This window comes from Stegostoma tigrinum, chromosome 5 (genome assembly GCF_030684315.1).
Source record: "Stegostoma tigrinum isolate sSteTig4 chromosome 5, sSteTig4.hap1, whole genome shotgun sequence".
Lineage (NCBI taxonomy): Eukaryota > Metazoa > Chordata > Chondrichthyes > Orectolobiformes > Stegostomatidae > Stegostoma > Stegostoma tigrinum.
In genome coordinates this window covers 50,404,704-50,419,290 of record NC_081358.1, presented here as the reverse complement: position 1 = coordinate 50,419,290, position 14,587 = coordinate 50,404,704, and the positions used below count along the sequence as shown (strand labels likewise).

Sequence of the window (14,587 nt, the reverse complement as noted above, 5' to 3'; positions counted from 1 at the left end):
GTAACTGAAATTTACCACAAGGAAGAGAAATCAGAGTACATTTTTGTATTACTGAAAAAATGGAATTATAAATGATATTATGATGCTGACAATGATTGTAAAAATTTAATGGTGAAGAGTTTTTGTGTAAAATTTAAGGTTAGACCTGTTGGTTTTTAATAGTGCACATTTAGATTTTCCCAGATGTTTCTGTTTAATCTATAATAAAGATTGCATTTGCACAGGACTTGATCACATCTTCAAAATGGTATAATATTTTAAAGCCATTAAATAGTAATTGTTACGTAGCAGAAGAAACATCTAATTTACATCCAGGCGCAAAGGCAACAAACAGACAGCTAAATGAGTGTCTGGGTAATTTGTTTTTGGAACCAGTTGAAGCAAGAACGTTGACACAACATGAGAAGAAAATCCCCTTTCTTCCAGTAGTGCTTTGGAATTTTTGCATCTATTTGAGTTCTGTTGGTTAATTTGGATCTTCACACACCTTTTTTTGCTTTAGGGATTTGGAGTTAACCGTAATTCCAAAGTAGCCATTGTAATGCGTAGATACAGTTGGTGACATCAGTTGGCTGGGACCAAACAGGTCACAGGAATTAACTGTGCATGTGCCTATGACGTCACTGTGTTCCGTGGGTGGCACGGTGGCTCAGTGGTTAGCACTGCTGCCTCACAGCACCAGGGACCCAGGTTCAGTTACTCTCTTGGGTGATTGTCTGTGTAGAGTTTACATGATCTCCCCACGGTCGCATGGATTTACACTGGGTGCTCTGGTTACCCCACACAGTCCAAAGATGTGCAGGTTAGGTGAATTGGCCATGCTAAATTGACCATAGTGTCTGGGGATGTGCAGGCTAGGTAGATTAACCACGGTAAATGCAAGGTTACAGTAATAGGGTAGAGGGCTGAATCTGGGTGAGATGCTCTCTGAAGGGTTTGTGCAGATTCTGGGCTGAATGGCCTCTTTCTGCACTACAGGGATTCACTGATTCTATTGTCAGCACACGTTGCTTACCAGGAAGCCATGCAGTTGAGATGGAGGCTGGGGCCCTTGTGGGAACAGGGACACATCACTGCACCAGGAGTGAAGGTGGGTGAGGTTGCACAGGAGCGGGAGAAGTAGGAAGTCAGCTGCTGATTGTCCATCTTGTGCGTTTTTTTTAGATTTTTAAAAAATCGTATATCTGAAGAACTTTTCTTCCTGCAGAGCCATCTTTGAGACTGACAGTTGTTTCCCCTTGCTTATCAAAAAAGTTGCTATTCTCTTTATGCAGGCACAGTCTTTGTGCAACCTACAGGTGGCATTTATATGAATCACAGCCTTCAGGAATAGTGGGTAAGTGTTGGAAAGATTAGCAGGCTGATTATCAATCTGATTGAACCAAAAACTGAACACTGCTTTGGCCGACAAGTTATTGAGGGAGATTTGAACTGGAAGCTTCTTACTTGAGGTACGGTGCTTCCGACTGAGGCCAAGGACTACTTACAGTTGAGTTCTGGGAAAAGTGTGAAAGTGTTTGGCATCCTGATCAAATAGTTTTGTAATCCCCTGCCACTGCCCCCGCCCCGTCCAAATTGACCTTCACCATCCAACTCCGACAGAATGTGCTATTTTGCTGTTTTTCATTCTTGCATTTATTAGTCTTTATAACATCCAAAAGTTGAATGATAAAATGATTTTCCTTCTACATCTCCAATTTTTGAACATTTCCTAGGTCGGAAATTTTAATAAGTTGTACAAACATAGTACTGGATAAGAGTGCCTACTAGATCATATTGACAATAAAGAGTATATAAAATTGGCTAATTCTAGCAAAACCTGACTTGTAGTCTGTAGTACATTCTGTAATGTAAAAGAATGGCTGAATAATATATTTTGATCTTCAATTCTCATGGTTTGGAAATTGGTATGAAGAACTCCAAAAAGTTGTAATTTCAGTGTTGTCCCTTTGCCCACACATCCCTTAATGTTATAAAGTCATAGAGTTATACTGCACGAAAACAAACACTTGCTTCCAAGCAGTCTGTGCTGAACATAATCCCAAGCTAAACTAGTCCCAACTGCCCCCTCTGGGCCTGTATTACTTCAAACCTTTCCTATTCATGTACTTATCCAATTGTTTTTAAAGTTATAATTGTACGCACTTCCATCATTTCCTCAGGAGGTTCATTCCACACGCAAACCTGTGTTTTAAAAAAAATTGCCCCTTTTTAAAAAAATCTCACTCCTCACCTTAAAATTGGGCCTGCTAGTCATGAAATCCTCTATAACAGGGAAAAGACAGCTACCATTAACTCTCTCTAACTTCTACCAGGTTGCCTCTCAACCTCCCATGCTTCAGTGAAAAAAGCCCCACCCTACCCAGCCTTTCTTTATAACTCGAACCTTCCATTTCTGGCAACTTCCTGGTAAATCTCTTCTGAACTCTCTCTATCCTAATAATATTGGAATGTGTTCTAGATTTAGTCCACCGCCAACTGTAGATCTTCATTAACTACTCAGGTATGGAAATAAGTATGAACTATATTACTGCAACATCAGCAGTTAATTTTTTATGGAATTTCTTGCTTTGATCTTGTTATGCTTGTTCTAAAGCCAGTAGAATTGCCGAAGAACCTACTTAATCTAACTGGCACTATCTTCACTGACCAGTCTAACCAATTGAACAACTCAGTTAATTAGGCTTGTGAATCTTCTCTACTTTAGTGCAATTAAAAGAAAACCCTTTTCAGTATCCGCCCTATTTCAAAGTCAACTAAATACATATTGTAATGTGGAAAATGTGGAAGTCAGGTTACATAAAGAAAGACTCCACTTGTATCAATACGACAAAGACCAAACAAGCTCTCTTTGAGATGGTGATTTAGGAATAAATAACGGTTTGCACTTTGAATAGTATTATGGATCTTGTCCATTGCTTAAGAGGACAAATGGAGTGTTTGTTTAACACTCATCAGTAAATTAACAAAATAACAGCTTGACATCAATAAGTAGTTCACAAGGATTTCATTTTAGACAACAGGCTCAAGTCTTTGCAGACTTGCTGATTCAGAGTTGACGGTGCCTTTACCTGACCCATTTGTGACATGCGTAACATTTTCCATTTTTTTTCTATTTAAATGATAACCTCTTCCTTCATATTGTCCTTCATTGCTAGGGGAATGGAGTTTTAGAAAGGGGAGGTTATGCTGCAACTGTATAGCATGCTGGTGAGGCCACACCTAGAGTACTGTGTACAGTTTTGGTCTTCTTACTTGAGAAAGGATGTGCAGGCATTGGAGGGGGTGCAGAAGAGGTTTACTGGGTTGATTCTGGAGTTGAGGCTTGGCTTATAAGGAGAGATTGAGTAGACTAGGACTGTACTCATTGAATTTAGAAGAATGAGGGGGAATCTAATAGAAACGTATAAAATTATGAAGGGAATAGATAAGATAGAAGCAGGGAGGTTGTTTCTGCTCGCAGGTGAAACTAGAACTAAGGGTTGTAACCTCAAAATAAGGGGGTGTAGATTTAGGATGGAGTTGAGGAGGAACTTCATCACCTAAAGGGTTGTGAATCTGTAGAATTCCCTACCCAGTGAAGCAGTTGAAGCTACCTTGTTGGAAGTTTTGAAGGCAAAGGTAGGTAGATTTTTGAACAGTAAAGGATTTAGGGTTGCGATGTGCAGTCAGGTACGTGAGCTGTGTCTATGAAAACATCAGCCATGATATTATTGAATGGCAGAGCAGGCTGAACGAGCCAGATGGCCTACTCCTGCTCCAATTTCTTATGTTCTTAAGTTCTCATGAAACATTTTAATTTTCTCTACGTTACATTTCATTTGCCAGCTTTGTATCCACTACTTCAGAATACCGAAATCCAACTTGCTTCTCCTGTTTAGTTTAGACTCTAACACCTTCATTGGGTTTGTGATATTTTTACTTTGTAGTCCAGTGTATTTCTTGACATACCTTGCAGTGTTCTTGATCAAGATGCTTGATTGGTTGACATCATCAGCTCTCAGTAATTAGAAGACCGTTTCATGATTGGAGCCTGCCATTGTCCTCCTTTGTTTCTGAAACTTTCACACACAATTGTGAACAGTAGTGAGTAGCTGAAGAACCATAGCAGTACTCGAGCTGAGACTGAATGGACAAATATTGACTACAGAGAGTTTTCTTCTATGTTTTATTGCTAGCATACACTCGTCTTTCAAGAAATCACACTCTTTCATCTATTTTGTCTTTGTAATTTGTGCCTGTATCATGGAAGTGTTTCTGAGCAAGACTGTTTACGCTCACCTCCTTTCAATAGGTTCTGATGCTTTTTTGCCCCATTCCTGTTTCATGTTGAACTTTAAAGTGCTGCTTTGCAAGGGGGAGTGGTGAGTGGGGAGTAGAAATGGGAATAATGAACCTGCAGAGTGAGTGTGGAGATATTTAACTAATCCAGCAAACGTTGTTTCTTGATACAGGAGTAGAGCAAGTTCATTCATAGATGACCAAGCATATTTCTTCCTAAAAGCTGATTTGATCTTGTTGATAGCAACAGTAGACAGAGGGAATGCATCTAAGAACAAAGTAATTGGAGAGTAACTAATTTAACTGAATGGAGCCTTCTGCAGTTCTGAGATGCTGATCTGCAGAATATTACTAAAACTTTAAGTTACAGGATATCTGAAATGCAATTAATATAATCTGCATGTATAATTGGCAAATCTAAAACTTTAACGAAATTGCCACGCTTCAAAGAGGCCAAAGACTAATAGTCTAAAATTAACACCGTTAAATATACATAATTAATCAGGATAAAGTGTATTGGAAAATGGAGTTAGTGCATAAAGTATACTCAACTGAGGTGCAACAATTGCTCCTTTAATATTGGAAAATAACCAAAATGTATTTCAAAGACATAGGGCAGCATACGCACTTGAAATAGTAAATTACATGTAGAGAGAGGCAATGGAAGGCTTAGTCAAATAGATCTGTTTTAAAAACAGGCCTTTAGGAGGTGGAAGAGTCTTCTTTAAGGATGGAATTCCAGAGCATGGTATCTTGGTGGCCAAAGGTATGAGCGTTAATGTTGAGGCAAGGGGAAGGAAAGAAATGTATAGAAGTAACATGTGACCTGTCTCTCAGCCAGAGGTGTGTGGTGTGAGATGACAGTTTTCAAAGAAGAAAAAAGTCATTTGAGTTGAGAAGTGAACAGTAACATGCAAACACTGAATTAATGTGCTCCTAACCCAAATTAAAGGCCATTGAAACTTCTAATTTTGGACCAGCGAATATTTGAATTGTGAAAGGCGTAAATTATTGACTTGCAGAGTTGTAGACATAGAAATGCAGACTAAAGAATTTTTTTTCATCATTCCAGACTGGGAATCAACAAATAAAGAAGCAAAGGTTGTAGGTAAGTGCTGGTGTTTTATTTCAAAAACAGTAAATTGTATATAATCCATACTAAATTAAAGGCTAAAGCTGCTTATCTTACTAATGTGGAAACTCAGTATGTAGTAATTATAAACCGTTCCTAAGGTTCATGCAAACCATCTGTCATCGCATCAACTGCAATTCTTACGCGTTATTAAAGAAATGGAAAATACTTTTTCTAATGAAACAAGAGTATGTTTTAATCAGATTGCACAGAAATTGCTTTATATTTGGTTTAAAAAAATCAGTGTCAATTTGGAAGTGTAATATTACAGGATTATGATGCATCTTTTAATGTTCAAATCTTGGAAATTAAATTTGATGAATTCTCACCTCTGGCTCACGGTCAGCAATTCCATAAGAACTTGATTGAAATGGTTTTTTGGCTCTGTCTTTTCTTGATACCTCCCCAATTTCTAGCTTAAGAACAACTAAATTTGTCAATTGACCTTCAAAAGTTAATTGCAGCATCCAGTAATGTTGGTGACTTTGTGTTGCACATAGTGAGAGAAAAAATGGAACCGATCAAGCCTTCAAAGTGTTCAATTAAATAATGCCTTGCCATAAGGGATCAAATTTCATGTCTATCTATTAAAAATGCTTTTTATGATTAGCAAACATGAAAATATACCAGAAATGACCATTTCTGAAGAAGGGTCTAGGCCTGAAACGTCAGCCTTCCTGCTCCTCAGATGTTGCTTGGCCTGCTGCGTTCGTCCAGCCCTTTACCTTGTTATCTAAGATTGTCCAGCATCTGCAGTTCTTACTATCTCTGAAACAATGTACCAGATCATGTTTTGTTGTTTTTTTTTAAGAAAAAGTCTTTTGGAACTGCGAAACTATGCGTCTGAAATTTGAAATAGTGAATGAAATGAAAAATTGAGCAAATGATAACTTAATTTTTCTTAAACCCTGTGGTCAGTCTCACCCTGTATAATTATGAATAATCGTGGGAACTGTGCATGTCCTGACTGGTTCAAAATCGTGGAAATCTTTACAAGAAAATTTGTGGACTATCACCACAACGTGGGCGTAGTTCAAAAAGACATACCACCATCTCTTGACCTCTGGGGAGAGAAAATTAATTAGGCATTTCTAGAGTAGTCCAGATTCAAGAACAATAATGAAATGAACTCATTAAAATTGAGAATGTCATTACAATTGGTTGAGGATACAACATTTGAATTACCCCTGTCTGAAGTTTAGACAGTGAGATCACTTGAATAAGTGTGGAGCTCTGTTAAAAAACTGAAAGATCATGGGTGTGAACCATCAGAAAACTTGACTGGCTTTCTAGTAATTCATGAAAATATGCTGATCTCCTTTGCCTTTCTTTTGTAATTTATTGGGATCTTGGACCAGACCACCAAATTTATGTTATAGCCAGTGAACTTTTATCTTAGTGTCAACTAAGTGTGATCCAAGAACTTTATAGGAGAGTGAAGCTGTAGGTTTCCATGGTTTGACCAAGCAACATATACATAGACACAACTTATTTCCCAAAATCCAGAATTAACCTGAAATAAATGTGGGTAACAGACAAACTGAGATCAAACACCACAAAAGTTCATCAGATAGCAACAGTGGTCAAGGCAGATCTCGCCAATTCATTGTTTGCACTCCAAATGTGAGTGAAAGTGAGGGTTATCAAATTTCATTAAAAAGTTTTCAGGTGTTGCAATTTGTTATGTTTTAAAGGCATAACTTCAGAACTCCGTCAAGAGCCACTCTTTAATGAATTGTCTCTATAATTGGGATGACAATCCCCTGAAATCTTAGAATTGGACTCGAGCACCTACTGGCAGTGCAATCCCAGCTTTTTGCTGACAGCCAGTTTCACTAAGCTAATACTGCCCTTGGATATTCTGTCAAGCTTTAATATTTCTCACTTGCAGCAAACTATTTGTGGGCTTTCAAACCCCACCAACTTAAGGATGGTACCAAATCGAGAAAAAAAACATCCGTGCTGGAAAGCTTAGTCATAGGCTAAAAGATTAGGAAATTTTGAGAAACCAGCAAAGGATGAGGAAAATATAGTGAGAAAATGAAGTGCAAGAGAAAACTGGCAACAGTTATAAAAAGTTGACATGAAAGCTACTGAAAGTACTTAACAAAGAAAAAAGTAGCAATAGTCAAAATTGGTACCTTAGAATATCAGACTGGAAGTAACAATCGGAAGCAAGGGTATGGCAAAAATGATGAACTGTACTTTGCACTTCTTTCTTGTAAAAGACACAAGAAAACCAACAATAGTAGAAAAGCAGAAGGCTAAAAGTCTGGAGAGGAAATTAAAACTTTCATAATCACTAAAGGAAAGGATACCAGGAAATCTGGTTAGACTAAAGGTTGATCAGTCTCTTTCATGGATAGCCTGTGCCCAAAGGTCCTGAAGGAAATAGCTGGAGATATGGTGCATGTATTGGTTGTCATCTTTCGAAATCACCTAGATTCTGGAAAGCTGCAGATATATTACCTTTCTTCAAGAAATAAATGAAACAATGCAGGAAATCATAATATCTATCATTAGAAAATGATGGAATCAATTATAAAGGAGGTAGTGGTAGGATATTTAGAAAATCCGGCAGAGTCAACATGGCTTTATGAAAGAGACAAAGTTCTTTGAGGGTATAACTGGGAGGGTTCATAAACGAGAAGAATATTTGGGTATCTGGTGGTATTCAATAAGGTGCCACAGCAGAGTTTACTGAACAAGATGAGAGCACATTGCATTGAGAGTGTGATCTACTAGCCTGGATAGAATATTGGATAATTTCATTGCAATCCCTTCACAGTCAGAATATCCATCCTCAGATAAGAAAACCAAAGCTGCATACTTTGCTCCAGGTGCAGATATACCGAGGCTCTGTACAATTGCAGCAAGATATCCTTGTTCCTGTAGTTGAATTCTGTCTCTGAGAAGGCCAACATACTACCTGCTGCCTTCACTGCTTGCTGCACCTGCTCCCTCTTTTGCAGTCTATTGCAAATGAGATAATTTGCCTTCCTGTTTTTATTACCGAAAGTGGATAAGCAAACATTTGTCCACATTGCACTTCATCTGCCATATATTTGCCCACTCACTTAACTTGTCTAAATCATGCCTAAGCATCTCTGCATTCTGCCAGTTCACCCTCCCCCCAGTTTTGTATCACCCACAAACTAGGAGACATTGCATTTAGTTCCCTCATCTGAAACATTACCAAGTACAGTGAATAGCTGGGATCCGAGCACTGATCCTTGTGGTACATCACTAGTCTCTGCTGGCACTCAGAAAATGACCCATTTATTTCTACTCATTATTTCCCATGTGACAATTTGTTCTCTCTCCACATCAGTACACTGCCCCTGATCCAGTGTGCTTTAATTTTACTTGCTAATCTCTTATGTGAAATCTGGAATTCTAAGCAAACCACATCCTCTGACTTCCTCTTTTCAACTCTAATCACGACATCCTGTTGACATGGTACATATGTGGACCATGATTTCCTTTTCATAAATCCATGCAGACCCTGTCCAATCTTGTCACTGTCTTCCAAATGGCTTCCTGCTCTTGTGATGCTGCTTGGCCTGCTGTGGCCTGCTCTACACCTTGTTATCTCAGACTCTCCAGCATCTGTAGTTCCTACTATCTCTGGTTTTATGTCTAAAATCTTTTATAATAGTCTGTAGCATTTTTACTACCAATGTCAGGCTAACCTGTCTTTAATTCTCTCTTTTTCTTTCTACATCCTTTTTAAAATAATGGAGTTATATTAGCAACCTTCCCGAGTCTATAGAATCCTGAAAGATGACCATGAATGCATCCATTATATCGAAGACCATTTTCTTCTGTACTTTGGGATTTAGATTATTAGGCCTTGGACATTTATTGGCCTTTAGCCCTATCAGTTTTCCCAAAGCCATTTCCCTATAAATTACAATGTTTTTCTGTTCCTCCCTCTCACTAGACCCCGTGCTGCCCAACATTTTTGGGAGATTATTTTTGTTCTGCTTTGTGAAACCAGAACTAAAATATCTATTGAATTGGTCTGCTCCTCTTTGTTCCTTGTTATAACTTCCTCTGTTTCTGACTACAAGGGGCCTACATTCTCTTTCTCTTCACGTAGCTATAGAAACATTTACTATAAATTTATACGCTCTCATAAGCATGCTCTTGTGCTCTGTTTCCCCAACCTTACAATCCCTCTGTTTTTCCTTGCTGAAATCTAAGTTACTTCAATCCTCACGCTGCTCTTTATTTGGGCCAATTTGTATGCCCCTTCCTTACTATCCCTAAGTTCCCACTTTAGCCATTGTCAGGTCACTTTTGCTGTTGTGGTCTTGTTCCAGACAGGAGTGAGCAATAATGATGAAATGGCCTTCTGTGTTGTTACAAATCAGTGACTCCTCTTTGGATCAGCCCGCAGCTTCTTTCTGTCTGAACAGCCTATTTGCAATCAACTACTGCAATCGCCCATCATTCCGTTTCTTGACCATGTCTCCCAGCTTATCCATGTGATCAGTTTTCGATTCTCCTTTCCTAAAAAGCATTGGGTCCCTGTTTATTATGATGTTGTAACTGTAAGGTGACTTCTGGTGTTGTCAAAATCATACTCAAGTATAATTCTAAACTGTCTAAGTTTGTGGCAATCTCATTGCCAACCTTGTTTTCCCCTGATGATCACAGGAAGACTTACTTTTCCTGGTTGTGGGCGAGATCAGCTGTTCTTCTTCTGATCTGTATGGTTTGGCTATTCTCTTCATTTTGTCTTAAATCAGTAGTTTGTGGTGCAAAACAGAAAATTTTATAGCTGTTTAAGATGCATTTGTTGTAAATGGGCTAATGCAGTTTAACATTTTCCATGTATTTGTTTAAAATTTCCTGATTTATTAAAATAAGTACAATGGTATATCTGCGGTTGAATTTTAAAAATACTGAAGAAGAGTCACAATTTTTAAAAATCCTGTGTGGTCTTTATTTTTTTTCAAACTTTGTATCAAATCGCTTTAAAGACTCTATCTTCAGGGAATAAATTTATGGAAATTAATTGACATTGAAATATCAAAGTTTTTGTGCTAGGCAATATTAGAAGTGCAAAACAGCTTTCGAGAAAATGGTGTTCTCAGTTAGTAGTGGAGCAGATGCATTAAGATGTGATAACTAAAGGGCAGTTCCCCAGGGTCTGGGAACTTTAAAGATGTATTTCAGTGTCCCTGTACAGACGCTAATAACTAACTTCTAGCCAAGTAGATTCCTTTCTTTATTGGCAGAAATGTGCTTCTTAGATGTAACTGAATTTCTGGAGTTCCAGGACACTTGGACAAAATTCTCCTACTGTCTGCAAAATCAATTGCTAAAGATTTCACTAGAATTAGCAGTAGCCCTAAAATCAGTTAAATTTTGAATTTCCCAAGCTGTAAGGAGTTGTGGTACCAGTCACTATAGTTTTGAGCTTTGAAATTAGACTTTACTGGTTTTAATAAATATAGACTGTTCACTTTGGAAGAGCATGTTCAGAAATTCCATACAGCTGATTTCAGTGCGAATAACTCTTCCTGTTCACTTCCTTCCAGTCTCCTTTTTTTTGGGAGCTGGGTGGCACTACCATCTTCAGTAATCTGCAGTGCAGTAAACCCAAGCTGGGTTTCCTCCTGCCTCTGATGTGTCCCCAAAGCCGAGTTCACCTCCACTGCAGAATCCCACCTTCAGATGTTTCACAAGGATTGAGACCAATACTGCTATAGTTTTCGTAGATGCTAAAATTGGTTTGTACAGTAAACCCACACTTAAAGTTGTGGTCATGCAAATATGGAAATTGGAGAAACTCAGCATCTGTGGAGTGAAAGTAGAATTAATGTTTTGAGTCCAGGGATTCTTAACTGATAGCGGCTAGTCATACATGGGAAGGCCAGAACAGGTTTGGGCCATGTCGCCCCTCAGACCCGTTCCACCATTCAATGAGATCATGGCCGATCTATGGCTGAGCTCTATATATCTGCATTTAGCCCGTACCCCTTAATACCTTTGCTTAACAAAAATGTATCTATCTCAGATTTCGAATTAACAACTGATCCTGCATATACTGTTGTTTGTGTGTGGAAGCGCTTCTACCATGTCTCCTAACTGGTCTGTCTAATTCTCAGACTATGCCCTCCCCTAGTTACAGAAAAGGTGGTATTTATGTTGATGATGTGGGGTGGGAGGAAAAAGAAGAGACCAGATAAATGGAGAGGGACCACCTTTCCCTAACCCCTCTCTGCTCTAAAGAAGGCCCACTGAACTTGAAACATTAACTCTGTTTATTCTCCACAGATGCTGCCAGACCCACTGACTTCCTGTAGCAATTTTTGTTTTTGTGTGTTTCAGATCTCCACCATCCACATTTTTTCTTGATATATATCTTAAAGTTGTGATAGTGTTCCCAAAAGTTATAATTTTAAATGAAACGAGTGTGTGAACTCCGTTTCCCAGTGAAACCAATATAAAAGCAAGTTCTGTAGAACTTTATTCCTCAGAAAATATAAAGACATTTTATCATTCAAGTTCAAATGTTTTGCATTGCTAAATTCCAACATTGGTAAACGAAAAAACCATTTAAAAACACAAAACAAAAAAAAAATCAATTTACCGTACCTCCTGCTCGCTGCTGATCTTCCTCACTTCAGAAAACATTAGACCCCAAGTTGCTGCAGATTCTTCCTCTCATTGACCCTCTGACTTGCAGCATCTGCTGCTCCCAATCCATCCTATCACTAGTGAACCCTGACAGGTGGTTCCTCTTGCTGGTAGGCCTCCAATTTGTGGGCCTCTTCCCTTGCCTAACCAAAGTTATTGCTGCCCTACCTCTGGTGACTCACTCACTCCCTGAGCCTTTACTTTTCTATTGACCTTCTGACTTTAGGTCTCTCCAGATTTCTAAGTTACCTCCTTGCCAGCAAGATCAGACTCTGCCCAGTTCCCTGATTCACCCATTTCCCAAACCACACACTCTCAGATTTTCACCTGCATTGCTTCTCTCTCCTGAATCCTGGCTGTGAGCAACTCCCTGAAGATGAGCAGCAAGTGGCAGAAGAAACAGCTTTGATTTGAGGGGGCAATGTTTTCTTTATTAATAATATAAATTAAAAACAAAGTTCTGGAGAAGCTCATCAGGTCTAAGAACATTTGTGGAGAATGTTTTGAAACCAGTATGACTCCTCTTTTGAAGGGAATAGAGGTGGAGAAGTGCTGGATTTAATATTACAGGAAAAAAGGGGGCTTGTGTGGGACAGAAGTGAGGCTGACAGAGATTATAGAAGTCACATGTCATCAAATGAAAAAATCTTGTTAATGTTTGTTTAAAAATCACTGAGAAAGGTCCAGCATTGGAAAGTAAAGGTCAGCTGTGCTGAAAGCAAAACTAGGGGCAATGGACACTGACACGGTAAATTGGGGACAAAGGACAGAGTTTATTGCGTGAAGTTTTTTAACTCATTGTTGATTCCAGTAGATTGAAGTGCTTAAATGGAAAATTAGGTTCTGTGTTTTTAGCTTAAGTTGGGGTTCACGGAACACTGCATGTGCGGCAGAAATATGAGTGTGAGAGCAAGATGCTATATAAAACTGGCAAGCGACTGGCTGGTCAAGGTCACGCATGTGGATTGAGCAGAGCTGTTCTGTAATGTGTTGATGCAACCCCCTCTGACGTTCAGGAAATTGCATGGCAAACAGTGAATTCAATAAACTAGTTGAAGGAAGTACGAGTAAATTGCTTTTTCATCTGGAGGGAGTATTTTGGGTATTGGTCTCGGTAAGAAAAACCATATGTCAGAGGGTTGCCAGCAGGATCATGGGTTAGGGACTGGGTTTTCTGAGCAGAGCAATTGTCCCATTTCCTGTAATTAGATGAGAAGGTGCCAAGAAATGGCACAGTTAATGGTGGGTCCCTGGGGAGTGTTATAAAACAAAGAGGCCTGGGTACAGGCTCATAGCTCCCTGAAAGTGGAATCACAGGTGGACAGGGGTGTGAAGAAGGCTTTCGGCATGCTTACTTTCATTGGCCAGGGCATTGACTATAGGAGTTGGGATGTCATGTTGCTGCTGTACAAGATTTTGATAAGGGCACGTTTGGAATACTGCGTGCAGTTCTGGTCGCCCTACTGTAGAAAGGATATTATTAAACTAGAAAGAATGCAGAAAAGATTTACTGGGATGCTACCTGGACTGGAAGGTTTGTGTTACAAAGAGAGGCTTAATTGTGAAAACTAGGCAGCATAGACAATTTGGGCCGAAGGGCCTGTTTCCATGCTATAAACCTGTATGTCTCTACAAGGGGGAAGTGAGATAATGCCCGTGATAGAGGAATGGACCAGGATATCAGGAAGGAACAACTCTTTTGGAGTGCTTACAAGAAGAAAGGAAAGGGGAATGTGTGTTTGATGGTGACATCGTGCTGTAAGGGCACAAATGGCAGAGGACAGTTCTTTTGAATACTGAGGCTGATGAGGTGGAAAATGAGGACAAGGAGAACCCTATTCCTGAATTGCAAGGGAAGGGGTAAGGGCACAAGTGCAGGAAATGGGCTGGTCACAGTTGAGGGCTCTGCTGTGTTTCCTTGGTTGAGGAATAAGGAAGACGTTTTGGAAGCACCTATGTGGAAGTTAGCATCGTCTGATAGATTTGACAAAGACTGGGAAACTAGAAGAATGGAATGGAGTCCTTAAGGAAGCAGGAGGTTATGTTTTGTTATCGAGGTAGCTGTGGGAATTGGTGGGTATGTCATAAATATTAGCCGACAGACAATAGCTAGGAATGAAGATGGGGAGGTTGAGGAAGGAACAAGCAGCACCAACACAGGCCTCAGTGTGCTGGAAAAAAACCCACAAAAGAACAGGTGTAACTATGACCCACACTTATTCATGTTGGAGAAAGTGAGACAAGTTAAAGGAAAAATTGTTCCATGAGAGAATGTGCTCATTCAGGTGGAGGGCGAATCTTTGGGCCTCCACCTTGAGGAAGAAATGAAAAACCGTCAGACTAAACTGGTGGGGATTGGACTTCCATCATGAAGAGGTGGCACCTAGGGCCAGGAATCTGAAAATTGAAGTATTGTACGGCATCAGAGGAATCACAAATGATGGTAGAAAAATGTTGGACATGTGGAGAAAAAGTAGTCCAGGTAGGAAGAAATAAAGTCTAAAGGGCAGTAACAGGCTGAAA

General features: G+C 39.4%; 1 protein-coding gene across 12 annotated transcripts in view; it reads left to right on the top strand.

Annotated features, from left to right (window-relative positions):
- The window catches only part of LOC125451575 (CYFIP-related Rac1 interactor B), a 178,687-nt gene that overhangs the window by 102,036 nt on the left and 62,064 nt on the right, over window positions 1-14,587 (top strand). For 11 of the 12 annotated variants that reach the window (XM_059645975.1, XM_059645980.1, XM_059645979.1 and 8 more), the window contains one exon: window positions 5,354-5,389. The exons of the other annotated variant lie outside the window; for it this stretch is intronic. The gene's annotated coding sequence lies outside the window, so the exon portion shown is untranslated. The remainder of the gene's footprint in view (window positions 1-5,353; window positions 5,390-14,587) is intronic. 12 annotated transcript variants of the gene reach the window in all.